We start from the raw sequence: 13,005 nt of genomic DNA, 5'->3' as shown, positions 1-13,005 counted from the left end.
CTTTGAGCCAGGGCTGTGGGGTGTCCCCAGGCCTGCAGGGGCCTGCAGGAAGCACGGGGGAAGGGAGAAAGTCCAGATGTCATCTTGGTCCCTGGAGGACTTGAGTCCCCGAAATCCAAATGGGCTACAAACACCACACTGCATCGACTCAATGCCTTTCCTTGTCTATCCTGAGGTTAGTAAAGACCCATACTGATTGCAAGGGTGAGGAGAGCCCCTGAGAGGTGAGATTGCCCCACCTGCCACCTCAGAAGCCCTCGGGCAGGCCTGTCCATGCACTGGGCCCCAGCAACTCTGGGAAATTAGAATGGTGACAAAAGACAACTAAACCTGCAGTTCCATAGCTCTTCCCACTGCCCCCTGCCCGGATTCACCTGGAGTGGTTTCTGTGTGCCTGACTGGCGCCTCCCCATCCAGTCTTCAGGAGTCCACACTCAATGTGTATAAACTTATATAAATGTCACGTTATCTTGTATGCAAATAAAAGACAGTGGTCCATTTCGAAATTGGAAGGGATTTATTGGAATTAGTATTTTCCAGAGAGATTTTGCCTCTCCAAGAGCTGTTCTTCTGTGGCTCCCTTCTGGGATCCTCTGGCCTCAGCACCAGCTCTAGCCTTCACTCAGGGGTATGGGTGCAGGCTCGGGGCCACCAGGAGGAAGCGAGGGCATGGGGTGTGGGTCTCGGGTGACAGCCATGCTGTCTGTCCCCACTTTAGCCCCATTCCCAGGCAGTACCTCAAGAACTGCAGGAAACACCCTCTCATCAAGCAGGGTCATGTCTGGGTGGGATGCCCTATCCACAGGGTTGCAATCCACAAACTGGGCAATCGGGGCAGGCGGTGGCTTTGTTAGAAGAAAGGAAGTCAGGACCCGAGGCAGCTTGGAAGGAGATGCTGCGGCAGGCAGGCACTGGGGTTCTCCCTGGAAGTCAGGAGCAATCCTGACTTCCCACCTCTGAGCAAGGTCACGCTACTAGACAACAGGCAGGCCGGCTGCCCCCTGTCCTCAGGCTCCTGTGAGAGACAACGTCCCCCTCCCCTCTGTGACAGAAGTCCATCCCTTAAATCTGTGCAGATCCCCACAGAGGCGGGAGGATCACGGCCTGTTTGCTTTCTGACGCGTTGCTGCTGAGGGGAGTAAGAACATGGCGGAGATATATTAATAACGGGAAGGGAACCACGTTGGGTTCCTTGACAACCAGTCCTAGGTCTCTGCCCCAAAAGCTTCCTAATACTTTGCTTAATTAATTAGCTCTTTCTCTTACAGATACTCAGTCCAACAAAACAAAACAACAATAAACAACAACAACAAGATATCATGAGATCAAGAATTCAGCCCAGGCTCTACTGCTGGACACAGCAGGCCTGCTGGCCTCTGAACCAGATCTTGCTGCCTCTGTGGTCCTTCTTCCACCCCCATCCCCCACTGTCCATCAGGCCCTGGAGATTGGAATGGCCTCCATTGGCCTAAGGGTATCTGGCCTCTAGTACTCAGTCGGGTTTCCAGAGCCAGGACAGCAGGGCTCTGTGCAGGCGACAGAGGAGAGATGCTTGCAGAAAGTGCATACATCCTAAGGGCTCCACCTTGAGCAGGCACTAGACTCTTGTAAGGTGTCAGGATCTGCCTTGAATGTCCACCTCAGGGCTGTAACTCAGAAAACCTAGAATTTGAGTTTGCCCCCAACTTCTCAGCTGACCTGGGAGCGGTATCGGAAGACCACTGGGATATTCCTTCTAGAATTACGTCCCACACGAGGACTCAGGGGGTGTGGACAGATGATTTGTAGCTATGATGATGACGCTGAGGCACGAGGAATAAGCTGTGTTCATCTCGTCATAACCCACCTTCTCCTCTCTGTCCTGTCCTCAGATCCATGGGGTCTGAGAGTGTTCACCAGGTAAGGCTCGGATGGAAGAGGCCATAGGTGTGTACACAGTACAGTTTTAGGACTTTACGACTTTCCTTCCTGCCTGCCTTCCTCCTTCTTTTTCCTCTTCCTTCCTCATTTCTTCCTTCCTTTGCCTTTCTTCCCTCTTCCTTCTTTCTTTCCTTCCTTCCTTTTTGCCTTTGTACCCCCCTTCTCTTCCTCTCTTTTATATTATTTTTTGAATCCCAAATGTAGTTCAGTTCCTCGGAGAAGAGCTCACCAAGGAAGCAAGACTAGCTCCGACTGCCACATGATTCCTATCACAAGACAGGCCTGTCTTAGCCCCATACTAAGTTCAAGGTGAGACCTTTGCCCACAAACAACGCAGAATTATCTGTAGGTAGCACCACTGAGCTCCGAGGGCCCTGGTGCAGGCTCAGGGCGGGCCTGCATCCTCGGGTGGAAGGCAGAGGACTGCTGAGGCAAGCCTGGAGGCTACTCGCTGACACGGGAGCTCTCAAATCCTCTCTTAATGAGCAATGCCACGTGCTCCTGGATAAAATCACAGCCCGGGGCGGCCTCACTGGGGTGTCCCGCTGGGGTGAGGAGGCTGTTCACCAGATAACCATGTGGGCAGACCTGCCCTTGACCGAAGCCGTTGTCCGCACTGCTCACAGGACAGCGGCCTCGAGAGCGCTGTTCCCACCACCTCCGCTGGAAGTCCTGATTCTGCACCCACACTGCAGCAGTCCCACCGGGCAAGGCCACCATCGCAGTCGTGGCTCCTCCTGAGCAGGCCTCCAGGAGGGCTTGGAGACCCCACACCTCACGCCATTCTCTCGGGGACCAGGATCTCCTCCTCAGAAGTTGCTGCCTGCATGGAAATGGGTAGAGAGGGCCTGTGACTGGCTCCTTCTCCAGAAGAAGGACCAACATTGAATCAGGGGAAGCTCCCCATCTCAATGCTCCAGCTGGAGAGAACTGTGCAACATGGACAGAAAGAGCCCAGGGCCTCGGGTGACGTCAGGGGTGGATGGCCCAGAACTTTGGGCATCTGGTGGGCAGTGTAGGAGACTGCCGGCCACCTACAACCCCCAACACCCAGGGAATGACCACTGCCCAGAGCAGCAGGTCCAACCACCCAAAGGTTCAGGTCAGAACTCGAAAAATGTCGGCCTAAACACCTGAGCATGGAGACTTGGTTAAAATCTATTTCCACTGTCCAGAGAGTGCAAAAGAGGGATATCTTTTAAAAGCTGGCTTTTTAAGAATGTTTTATAATACAAAAAAAAACATTCCTGACGTTTTGGAAATAGGAGGGGGAGTTGAGTAGTTAAGTCCTAAAGCCTTCGTATAAATATCACTGTCACCCCATGTGACCATCCTGCTGACCTTCCAGCAGCCTTCAGCTTCTCACCTTCTATTTAGAAAATTTCAAAGCTATGGAAGAGTTGAAGAAAGGGAACTTTGAATCGCTGGAGCAGCCATCCGTCTCACGCGTGAGCTCTTTGGGTCTCTGTAGACACAGCTGTTTCTGCAGACATCCTCAATGAGCGAGCATGTGTGTGTGTACTCACACATACGTCCTCCTCCCTCTCGTGTCTCCGACTCACGTGAGACACCAGGAGACCCACGCATGGGTTTTATCAGTAGGAGTGCCAACTGTGTCCTGCCTCCTAGAGCCAGAAGTCTGAGGTGAGACTTAGACTCCAGAATCACCCCAGTCCTGGGGGAACTTCCTGGCTCCTCTAGTCACCCGGTGACTCCTGCCGCCCCTTGCTCAGGCCAGGCTTCTCAAGGGCCACTTCTTCCAGTGTCTTCTCTCCAGGCTGAGCTTCCGGCCACCAAGCCTGGACTCTGCATCACCCCGAAAGCAGCCACCCTAGCAGTAAGCCCTGCGGACAGAAGGCACCCTGCTCCTCCTCTCCATCCTCCTATTTTATTTTTCTATCTGTAAACTGTGAGTGTGGACTTCAGACATCTCAGGCAAATAGCACACATGGCCAGCACCCCGGCTGCCTGAAGTCAGCTCCGTGAGCAGAGGTCCGTGCCACTGGCTTGCAGAAAGATCACAGGCTCAGGATAAAGAAGGAATACATAGTTACTTCAACATGGCTGTGGATACAGAGCTTTGCTATTGAAAACCTCACAGGCAATCTGGGATATAAGGCGGAAATCCTAATGCCATGCTCATGTGCCTCAACTCCTGGGGTCGGTCCAGCATCTGCTGACTCTCACCCACTGCCCGGATAAAAGGAAAGCCACTTTACTCTATTCACTGAGGCCGATGGAACTTCTAAAGCCTCAAGCAGAACATTCCCTCCTCAGACAGCTCCTCTGCGTCCTTGCCTCCCCACCCCTGTCCAGGCTGACGTGTGTTTTCCTCCAGCCACACAGTTCTTCAAGAACTCAGCAAAGGTCCGTTGGGTGCCAGCACCGATCAGGCAGCAAGGCCCGTCCTGGAGATGGAAGGGTGGGGTAGACAAGCGAGTGCGTCCTCACGAGCTTAGGAATGCGCTACAAAGCCATCCCACCCTGGTTCTGGAGCTCTAAATCTACCCTGAGGAAATTCCCAGCCCAGATTGGAGGGAAGGCACTTTGTATCTTTGTCTTGGAAACATCCCCAAGGCCTGTCTCACGGAGTGTGCCCTCCCCGAGAAGATTCCCAGTGAGGATGCCCTGGGCAGGGCGCCAAAAGCTGCCTCCAGCCTGTCGGGAAGTCACAGCCACAAGCCAGAGAGCAGCATTCCCCGCAGCACAGAAATCTACCCCACTCCATTGAAGCTGGTGGTTCCCACAGCTATTTAAAGCTCCAACTCTATATTTTGGGGGAAAGCCTTCCATTTTGTCACTTGGAAACTTTCCTAAGGTGGATTCATGGGAATTCCTGGTGACACATTTGATGGGTTCTATTCTTAAACATGAAGATAAAAGCAGAGCCCATGCAGTTTTCCTGAAACTGTCCCCGTCAGGGAGCCAGTGAGGGACGCAACCAGACCCCAGGCCCACAAGGTTGGTGAGCTCTGAGGACAAGCCAGGACATCTCCAGGAAGAGTCTGTGCACCCTCGGGGCAGTGGAGCCATCCAGCCGTTCTGCTGCCATCTGCTGAGTGACACCATCTAAGTGTGGAGGCCCCTGGCCACACAGCATATGGCATCTTGAGGAATGGGCCCAGTTGTCACAGGAAGACTACCCAAAGAGGCACTGCTCATTTTTCTCCAACACCACTTCAGCTCAGAGGCAAGGCCCGGGGGTTCTTTCCTCTCCTACAAAGACACAAACAGTCTGACTCTCACAGGTCAGGGAAAAAAAGAAGCCGCAAGGGAGGTGCAGAGCCACAGTGGCTGCAGAGGACAGTGGAGGTGTTTCAAAAGCCTCCCCGCCATCCCCGTGGCCAGAGGACAGAGGGAGAGGAGGAGCATGCGCAAAGGGTGCTGGCCAGCAGAGGCCACTTAGCTGTCCCAGGCTTTGTCACAAGCCTGGACTGACATTACTGACGTGAAGGTTTAGAAGATGTGAAAACCTAAGGGCTGGATGAAGGTACTTAAATGCTTAGGCTTCTCTCTTTATCATTTACAATTCAGATAGATAGAGAGATAGATAGATAGATATCATGTAGAGAGATTCAATCTTCAGGTATTATACATGTACATGTGTACACACACACACACACAATCCTGAAAGGATATGTTCTCTGGAATATTCATGTTTCGCTTAGTAATGAGATTTACGATGCATTTCACTCATTTCTATGATAGATCATTTTTTAAGAAGACAAGAAAGCTGAGTGGTCTGTCAGAACCAGAAGACTGTCCTCCAGTAACAAACAACTCTCTAATCACAGCACTCAGTGCAGCAAAGGGCCACGCTGTGAGAAACCGGCCTCAGAGTGGACCATCCACCCAGGAAGCTCTGCTGCAGGCAGGGCAGGGCTAGTCCAGCAGCTGTTCAAGGCCCTGCTGCTAAGAGAAGCATAGGAGGTGCTCCTGAATGAGGAAATGCTCAGCCAGTCCCTCACAGGACGGGCTGCCAGACAAGGTCTGAGGACCCCGCAACCTGGGTGGGGTGGGCAAAGCTGAATCCTGCCAATCACGAGCCACTATCAGTCCACAGGAGTGATCGGTGCAGACTCACGTGACTGCCAATAGGACACATTGTCCATGCCCCGTGTGTGTGTCAGTGTGAGTGTGAGTGGGTATGACTGGGGGGGGGGAGTGGGGGAGTGTGTGTGTATGAGTGAGTGTGTGTGTGGTGTGTGTGTGTGTGTGTGTGTGTGTGTGTGTGTGATAGCAACCATCTCACTGAGTCGGGCCCTCAGTGAAACTTATTTTTAAAAGATTAAAAATGAAAAATAACTTTCAGTCTGCTTCCCACAGGCCCACGTGCAGCTGAAGCTGGGTCAGAAGCCTCCAATTCAAGCTCACCAGTCTCGGGGGACCGTGAGGCCCCGAGGACGGGCTGCTCAGGATGGAATTCCCGTGGAAGCAGCGGCGTCTGTGCTCAGCTCAGGCCAGGGGCCAGGAGGGCAGCTTTCAGGGTCCAGGCACCTGCAGACAAGGCTTGGGTTTTGTTCCATCAGCCTTCCCTGGGGGACTGCTATGTAGTGAACATGTGTTAGGGAGGGCGATGGCTGCAGGCAGGGGACCTCCCTGTGAAGCTGTGATGCTGGCGTCCCTGCAGTGTCAGAATAGAAGAGTTAGGGGCCACTCTGCCCCCAAGCGTGGCCCTGGGACAGCCCCTGGCCGTGGGCCCTGGGGCTGCTCTCAGCCGCCCTCAGCCTGGAGGGAGGACAGCCAGGCCCCTGTCTTCCCAGTCACTGGAAGGGGCAGAGTCTCACAGGCTGGCTTTGAACCATGATCCTCAGATCTCAGCCTCCTGAGTAGCTAGGATGACAGGCGTAAGCCTGGCTAACACCTTGCTCTTGAGACAGTACTCAGGTGCAGGAAGGTGCAGCCAGCTGTCGAGAGCCGGCTGACCAGCCACAGGCCAGGCGCTGACGGCCCTCCATTCCCGACAAACCTGTCCCTAGCCAAGGCCCTCCCGGGCTACTTTCTGCTGTAAAGAGACACCGTCCATAAAAGCCTCAGAGCATGGCACGAGGCTGTTCCAAGCTTCTTTATGGCCTCATCAGTATTAACTGGACCACTGCAAAGGCTGCGCATGTTTTCTAGAGCGGTGATTTATTGGACCTCTTCAGCCCTGTCTTCCTGGGAGTGCGCATTACATGCGCGTGTTTCGCTATAATTAAATTCCTCGATTGCTGTCAAGCCAATCGTTTTACCAGTCCAATCTGTACAGCACATTTTATTGTCTCTTCTTATTTTTAATTAAGACAGAAGTAGATGTATTCTGTGGGATGCAGACCTGAAGCGGAGAAGCCTACTTCTCCAGTCAATCCCTCCACATAGACTCAAGAGCCAGGAACCCTCCCATGTGCCCCTGGCTGTGGCCTGGAATCTGAGCAACAAGGAGTCTGAGGGTCTGGGGATCAAGGTTCAAAGCCACTCTTGGCACAAAGTTCATGAAACTCTTACCTCCAATTAATCAGGAGGTGAAAAGGCAGAAGTGGAGATTTGGCCCAAATAGCCGAGTATCTCAAGTGAGTAGTAAAGAAATAACGAGAGCATGCAGCCCCCAGTACAGCCTCAGAACCACGAACACCAGAAACGAATTGGGGATCCTTTGGGGATAGCTTATGGGAGACCCAGAAGCTGAGCTAGCCCATCATTTCATTCAACAAGTGCTTGTTGAGCACATACCATGTGCCTCAGCAATTTTCCTTTGGGGGTTCAGTGGTGAATAAAACAGAACAAGTCACCCCTCCCCCGGTGCATTTACCTTCTACTGAGAGAAGCAGCCAAGTAACTAAGTAACTAAATAAACAACAACAAAAAAACACAGAAATATGTATGTGACGGTGGTGAAACCAGCAGCCTATGATGAAATCTCTGTGAGGACAATGTGGCAATGAGGCATGAGGCCAGGACCATGGGGACTGGGGTAAGGACATTTGTAATACAGGAAGGGTAAAGATCCAGACTTCTGTGGGGGAGGGCAGGAGGGGCGGGAAGAGCAGAGAAGGTGAGAGTGGGATCCTGCCATGGAGCTGAATTGGGCAAAGTGGGGAACAGTGAGTGACAGGATCAGTCAGACAGAGGGAAGGGGCAGGGCCCCTATGCGCAGTGCCAGCCTGGAACCCAGTCCTGCCGCAGAACCACCAGCCACCAGTGCCCGGCACCTCTGTGGGCTTTACCACTGACCAGGGCCTGAGGACCAGAGCCCCTCCCCGCTCAGATCACTGCCAAGCCCTGGAGCTTCCAAGTGGATCTTTCCTCTCACCAGGAAGGATGGTGCTGCATCCATATCTCCTCCCTTGATCTGGAGAAAACAAGAGTGCTGGAGCTGTGTGGGTGTGCGTGTGCGTGTGTGTGTGCGTGTGTGTGTGTGCGTGTGCATGTGTGTGCGTATGTGTGTGAGTGAGTGTGTTCCAGGGCCTCCTTCTTCCCCACTACATCAGCAGTCCCGTGTTTGTGTGTGTGTGTGTGTGTGTGTGTGTGTGTGTGTGTGTGTGTGTGTGTGTGTGTTCCAGGGCCTCCTTCTTCCCCACTACATCAGCAGTCCCGTGTGTGTGTGTGTGTGTGTGTGTGTGTGTGTGCATGTGTGTGCATATGTGTGTGAGTGAGTGTGTTCCAGGGCCTCCTTCTTCCCCACTACATCAGCAGTCCCGTGTGTGTGTGTGTGTGTGTGTGTGTGTGTGTGTGTGTGTGTGTGTGTTCCAGGGCCTCCTTCTTCCCCACTACATCAGCAGTCCCGTGTGTGTGTGTGTGTGTGTGTGTGTGTGTGTGTGTGTGTGTGTGTGTTCCAGGGCCTCCTTCTTCCCCACTACATCAGCAGTCCCGTGTGTGTGTGTGTGTGTGTGTGTGTGTGTGTGTGTGTGTGTTCCAGGGCCTTCTTCTTCCCCACTACATCAGCAGTCCCGTGTGTGTGTGTGTGTGTGTGTGTGTGTGTGTGTGTGTGTGTGTGTGTGTTCCAGGGCCTCCTTCTTCCCCACTACATCAGCAGTCCCGTGTGTGTGTGTGTGTGTGTGTGTGTGTGTGTGTGTATGTGTGTGTGAGTGTGTTCCAGGGCCTCCTTCTTCCCCACTACATCAGCAGTCCCGTGTGTGTGTGTGTGTGTGTGTGTGTGTGTGTGTGTGTGTGTGTGTGTATGTGTGTGTGAGTGTGTTCCAGGGCCTCCTTCTTCCCCACTACATCAGCAGTCCCACGTGGAGGGCAGAGGCTAAAGCACCAGAGGCATCCAGCAAATAAGGAGACCTGAAAGCCTGGCCTAGAAAGATGGCTGACTTCATCCTACCACGCGATTCTTCCTGTAGTCCCAAGACCGTCCCATGGCCTCCTTGTAGCTTCCCTGCAGGGCTCGCCAGAACTCCAGCCCTGCCGCCACCCTGAGCCCTCTCGGGGTCCATGGGCTCCGTCAGCTTCTCCACCCACTGCCTCCCAGAGTCTCCCCTGGGTTCTGTCAGGCCGCTGGAGACCATGTTGACCTTGGTATTCGACCTACTTTTCCCTGGAGGCGCCCCACCCCCACCCTGGGGATGGGTGCAGCCCCTTTAGGAGCTGGAAGCCACATCCTATGCACGAGAATCAGCCACTCTGCTCCCCCTAAACAGCAGAGGTGGGATTAGAGGCATGGTGGGGGCAGGGGGGGAGATTATGGCCCTGAAGTAACAAAGTTTTAAGTGACTTTGAAGAATCCATCACTCACCCTGCACTGAGATCATTTGCAATAAAGGGAAGATGTGTCAACCTAAGGAGACATGGCATTTATTATTTAGACCAATATGGAAAGACAGGAAGGGCTAGAAATATCTGATTTTGACCTTGACTAAAATGCAGAAGTTCAAGGGTCCTCGGGAGCCTTCCAGGGCTGTCCCTGGGCTGGCTGCCAAAACCTCAGGTCCACAAGGCTCAGTGGCTCAAGAAGCTGAGATCTGAGGATCACGGTTCAAAGCCAGCCCAGGCAGGAAAGCCTGTGAGACGCTTATCTCCAATGAACCACAGAAAAGGCCAGAAGTGCTGCTACAGCTCAAGTGATGAGGCTGGCCTTGAGCAAAAGGAATTCAGGAACAGCTCCAAGCCAGAATTCAAGGCTCAGGACCAGCAGAAAGCAAAAACAAAACAGAAAACCCACGTCCACTTCAGGGCCATTTGGAAAAGCGATAAGAGAAAGTCGGTGAGGAAAGTGGACTTCGGTCTATCTGTCCAGTCATGCTCACTGCTGGCCAGTGAGGATAAAGGGCTCCACTGTCCGAGAAAGACAGGCACCCTGCACCGCGTCCTGGCATGGCGACCTCTGAGACACAGCCTGGTCATGGGCCACGGCACCAAGAGCTCTCCCGGTCTTACCAAGGAAACAGATCTGCTGTAATTGCTTAGAGCAGCTGTTGTACCAAATGAAATCTCCTGGACGCAGGACAAGATGTACGGCACGCACTGAGGAAACACCAGGGGTGGACTTGCTTCTTCCATCCTGCCTCTTAAGGTCTTCGAACACTCCTCACGCCACACCTGGCCTGTCATTTGGGTTCTCAGGGTTCATTTATAGAAATGTTTTTCAGAAAAAAAGATGACACCCCAGAGTCAGAGCTTGGAAGCACACCCGCTCCGCCACAGGAAAACATCTCCCCATCTTCACACAGGCACGGGACACGGATGCCAAGGCCCTCCGTGAAGGGGAAAGGCTGATCTCAGCATCCCAGAGACTGCCACTGAGGCAGGAATGACGGCCCAAAGGGGAGATGAATGCTTCTGGGTGATCTGGAAATTCAAGATCCCCCCCCCAGCCCCAGAGCCCACCCAGGGGCTGCTGGCAGGTGCAGTTATTAGGTCCTGTCTTGATCGTTTGGTGAAGATCTCCCCGGATGCGAATGTGATTCTAATTGCAAGGAACTTATGTCTTGTTTTCTCATTCCTGGCCACACATCTTTACAGGCTACTTCTCTGAAAAATGTCTTCATACACAATTCTAGCACTTCTTGATATATTTCTATTCCTCGCCATTCCTTCTTACTTTTTCATGGCTTGTACCCTTTGGCATGCTGAGCCTTTGATGTCAGGCATCAATTCTTCACTTTTAATTTTGTCTACAGAAAGTAATGTAAAGAGAAATAGAAAGGTTAAAATAATACTTCTCATAAGCATGCAGCTGAAAATTTCATGGCTAAAAATGAAAAACTGATAGCACCTTTTTCCTTTTAACTCTTAATGTGGTAGCCACTCCCTGATTTTGGCATGCTGGGGAGGTCCTTTTCCTAAAGGGCTTTGTCTGTATCTTCACAGACACAGCCTGCAGCACAGGGACTCTCTTAACAGAGACTTGACACTGTGGAGGAGAAACAACAAGAAGGAAAAAGAGAGTAGGTGAGGGAATTTTCTCCAAGTGACAAAAGCAAGAGACTGAGGGGCACAGAAGCCACAGAAGAGTGTCTCCCATTCTTTCTCTAAGGAGGAGGGTCTGCTAGGGTCAGGCCTGGGATTAAAGGAAATCAGAGAGGGGGGTGGCTGAGCTGATGGGTGGGGCTGGGGTGGGGCCTGGTCAGGGGGTGGGGCATGGTCAGAGGGCGGGGCCAATGGGAGGGGCGGAGCCTCACAGAGGTGCACAAAGCTAGGTAAGCCATCTGTGGCCCCAGATGCCAGAATTGCTCAGACACCAGTGAGTGCAGGGGTGAGTCAGCCAGAATTCCCATGAGGGTTGAAAGAGCTATGGAGCACTTAGGAATGAGACTTCCCAGGCATGTGTGGATCTCAGAGCACACGTGGGCAGCAGCCTAGCCCATGGGCATCCTGCAGGGAGCCGAACGGTGCTCGACAGACAGCATTGCTGAAGCAAGTGAGTGCCTGTGAGTAAGACAAGGCCAGGAATTTAAAAGAGTACGTCGGGATTGTAGCTCTAAGGAGAATGGCCATGGTAGCACCTCTGACCACAGCTGTTTGGTGAAACACCAGCCATGGACCCCTCCCCGATGTGGTTCTGAGTTTACCCCACTGACATACACAAGCCTGAGACTCAGAGAGCTCAAGAACTGTGAGATGACCACAGCACCGAGCGAGATGTCAGAGCTCAGTTCCTGCCCAGCCCTATGGACCCTGGCATTCTCTGTCTCAGCCAGGCTTCCTCTTCCTGGCCTGCAGGGTGCAGAGAAGAGCTGAGGTCTCCAAATAGCTTGTTAGTTACCTACCCTTGTGTTTCCTGCCACCTGTCCAAGGGGCAGGACAACTGCTGTCTTTGGATGTTGAATTAGTAAGCAGGCACACTGTCCTGATTAAAACATCGCTGCCACCTCTCACAGCGGCTCCAAAATTGCTCTCCAGGTGCCTGGAATTGGAAGGAGACACCCAAGAAAATCAGCAGAAAGCTTCTCAGCTTCAGCTTTTGATCTCAGCAGGCCTCAGACCACAAGTCCACTGCGTACCCCGGCCACGGTTTAACAAGTGCCTGGAGGATTCACACAGAACAAAAGCTCAAAGCACAAGCCCCGAGTCCTTTCCAGGTGAACGCCCGGGATGCCTCTCCGTGGCACGGGACAGTGGTGTGTGCTGAGGCCTTCCCAGGTTTTCACCATCCCTACCTCAGCAAGGGCGCTGTCTCCTGCATACTAACGTAGTGGGAAGAGTTTGGGTTTTGCTTTTTAATAGCTTGTGAGCACTTGATAAAAGAGCCACTTGTCCGGGAGAAGCCGGGCCCTTTCGGATCAGAAGGTCTGGGTTTGAGGTCCCCAGCAGTCACACAAGGTGAAGCTGGACATCCTTCAGCAGGGTTGACAGCGTCACTGCATCCAACCCAGAACTCCGGGCACTGCGGGGCCTCCCACAGAACTGTGCATAACCCCAGGCCTGGGGCGCATAACCGGAGAGTGGAGACCAGACTGGAGGAGCGGCAGGGCTGGCACAGAGGGAGCAGGCAGCCTGCCTGCTCACGTAGGAGATTAGGTGGCACCAGACCCTCGCAGGAGATGGAGTGCAGGAGGTAAGCTCCACTGAGGCCCCATCGCCAACCCAGGTGTGCAGCCTGAGGTCCCTCCCTCCAGCCAGCAGAGGGCAGCTCCACATCTGACCCAGCAGAGGTCTCTGGGAGAG

Source organism: Megascapheus bottae, chromosome 18 (assembly GCF_031878675.1).
Source record: "Megascapheus bottae isolate mThoBot1 chromosome 18, mThoBot2.hap1, whole genome shotgun sequence".
NCBI classification, from domain to species: domain Eukaryota; kingdom Metazoa; phylum Chordata; class Mammalia; order Rodentia; family Geomyidae; genus Megascapheus; species Megascapheus bottae.
Note: the sequence above shows the minus strand (reverse complement) of the source record.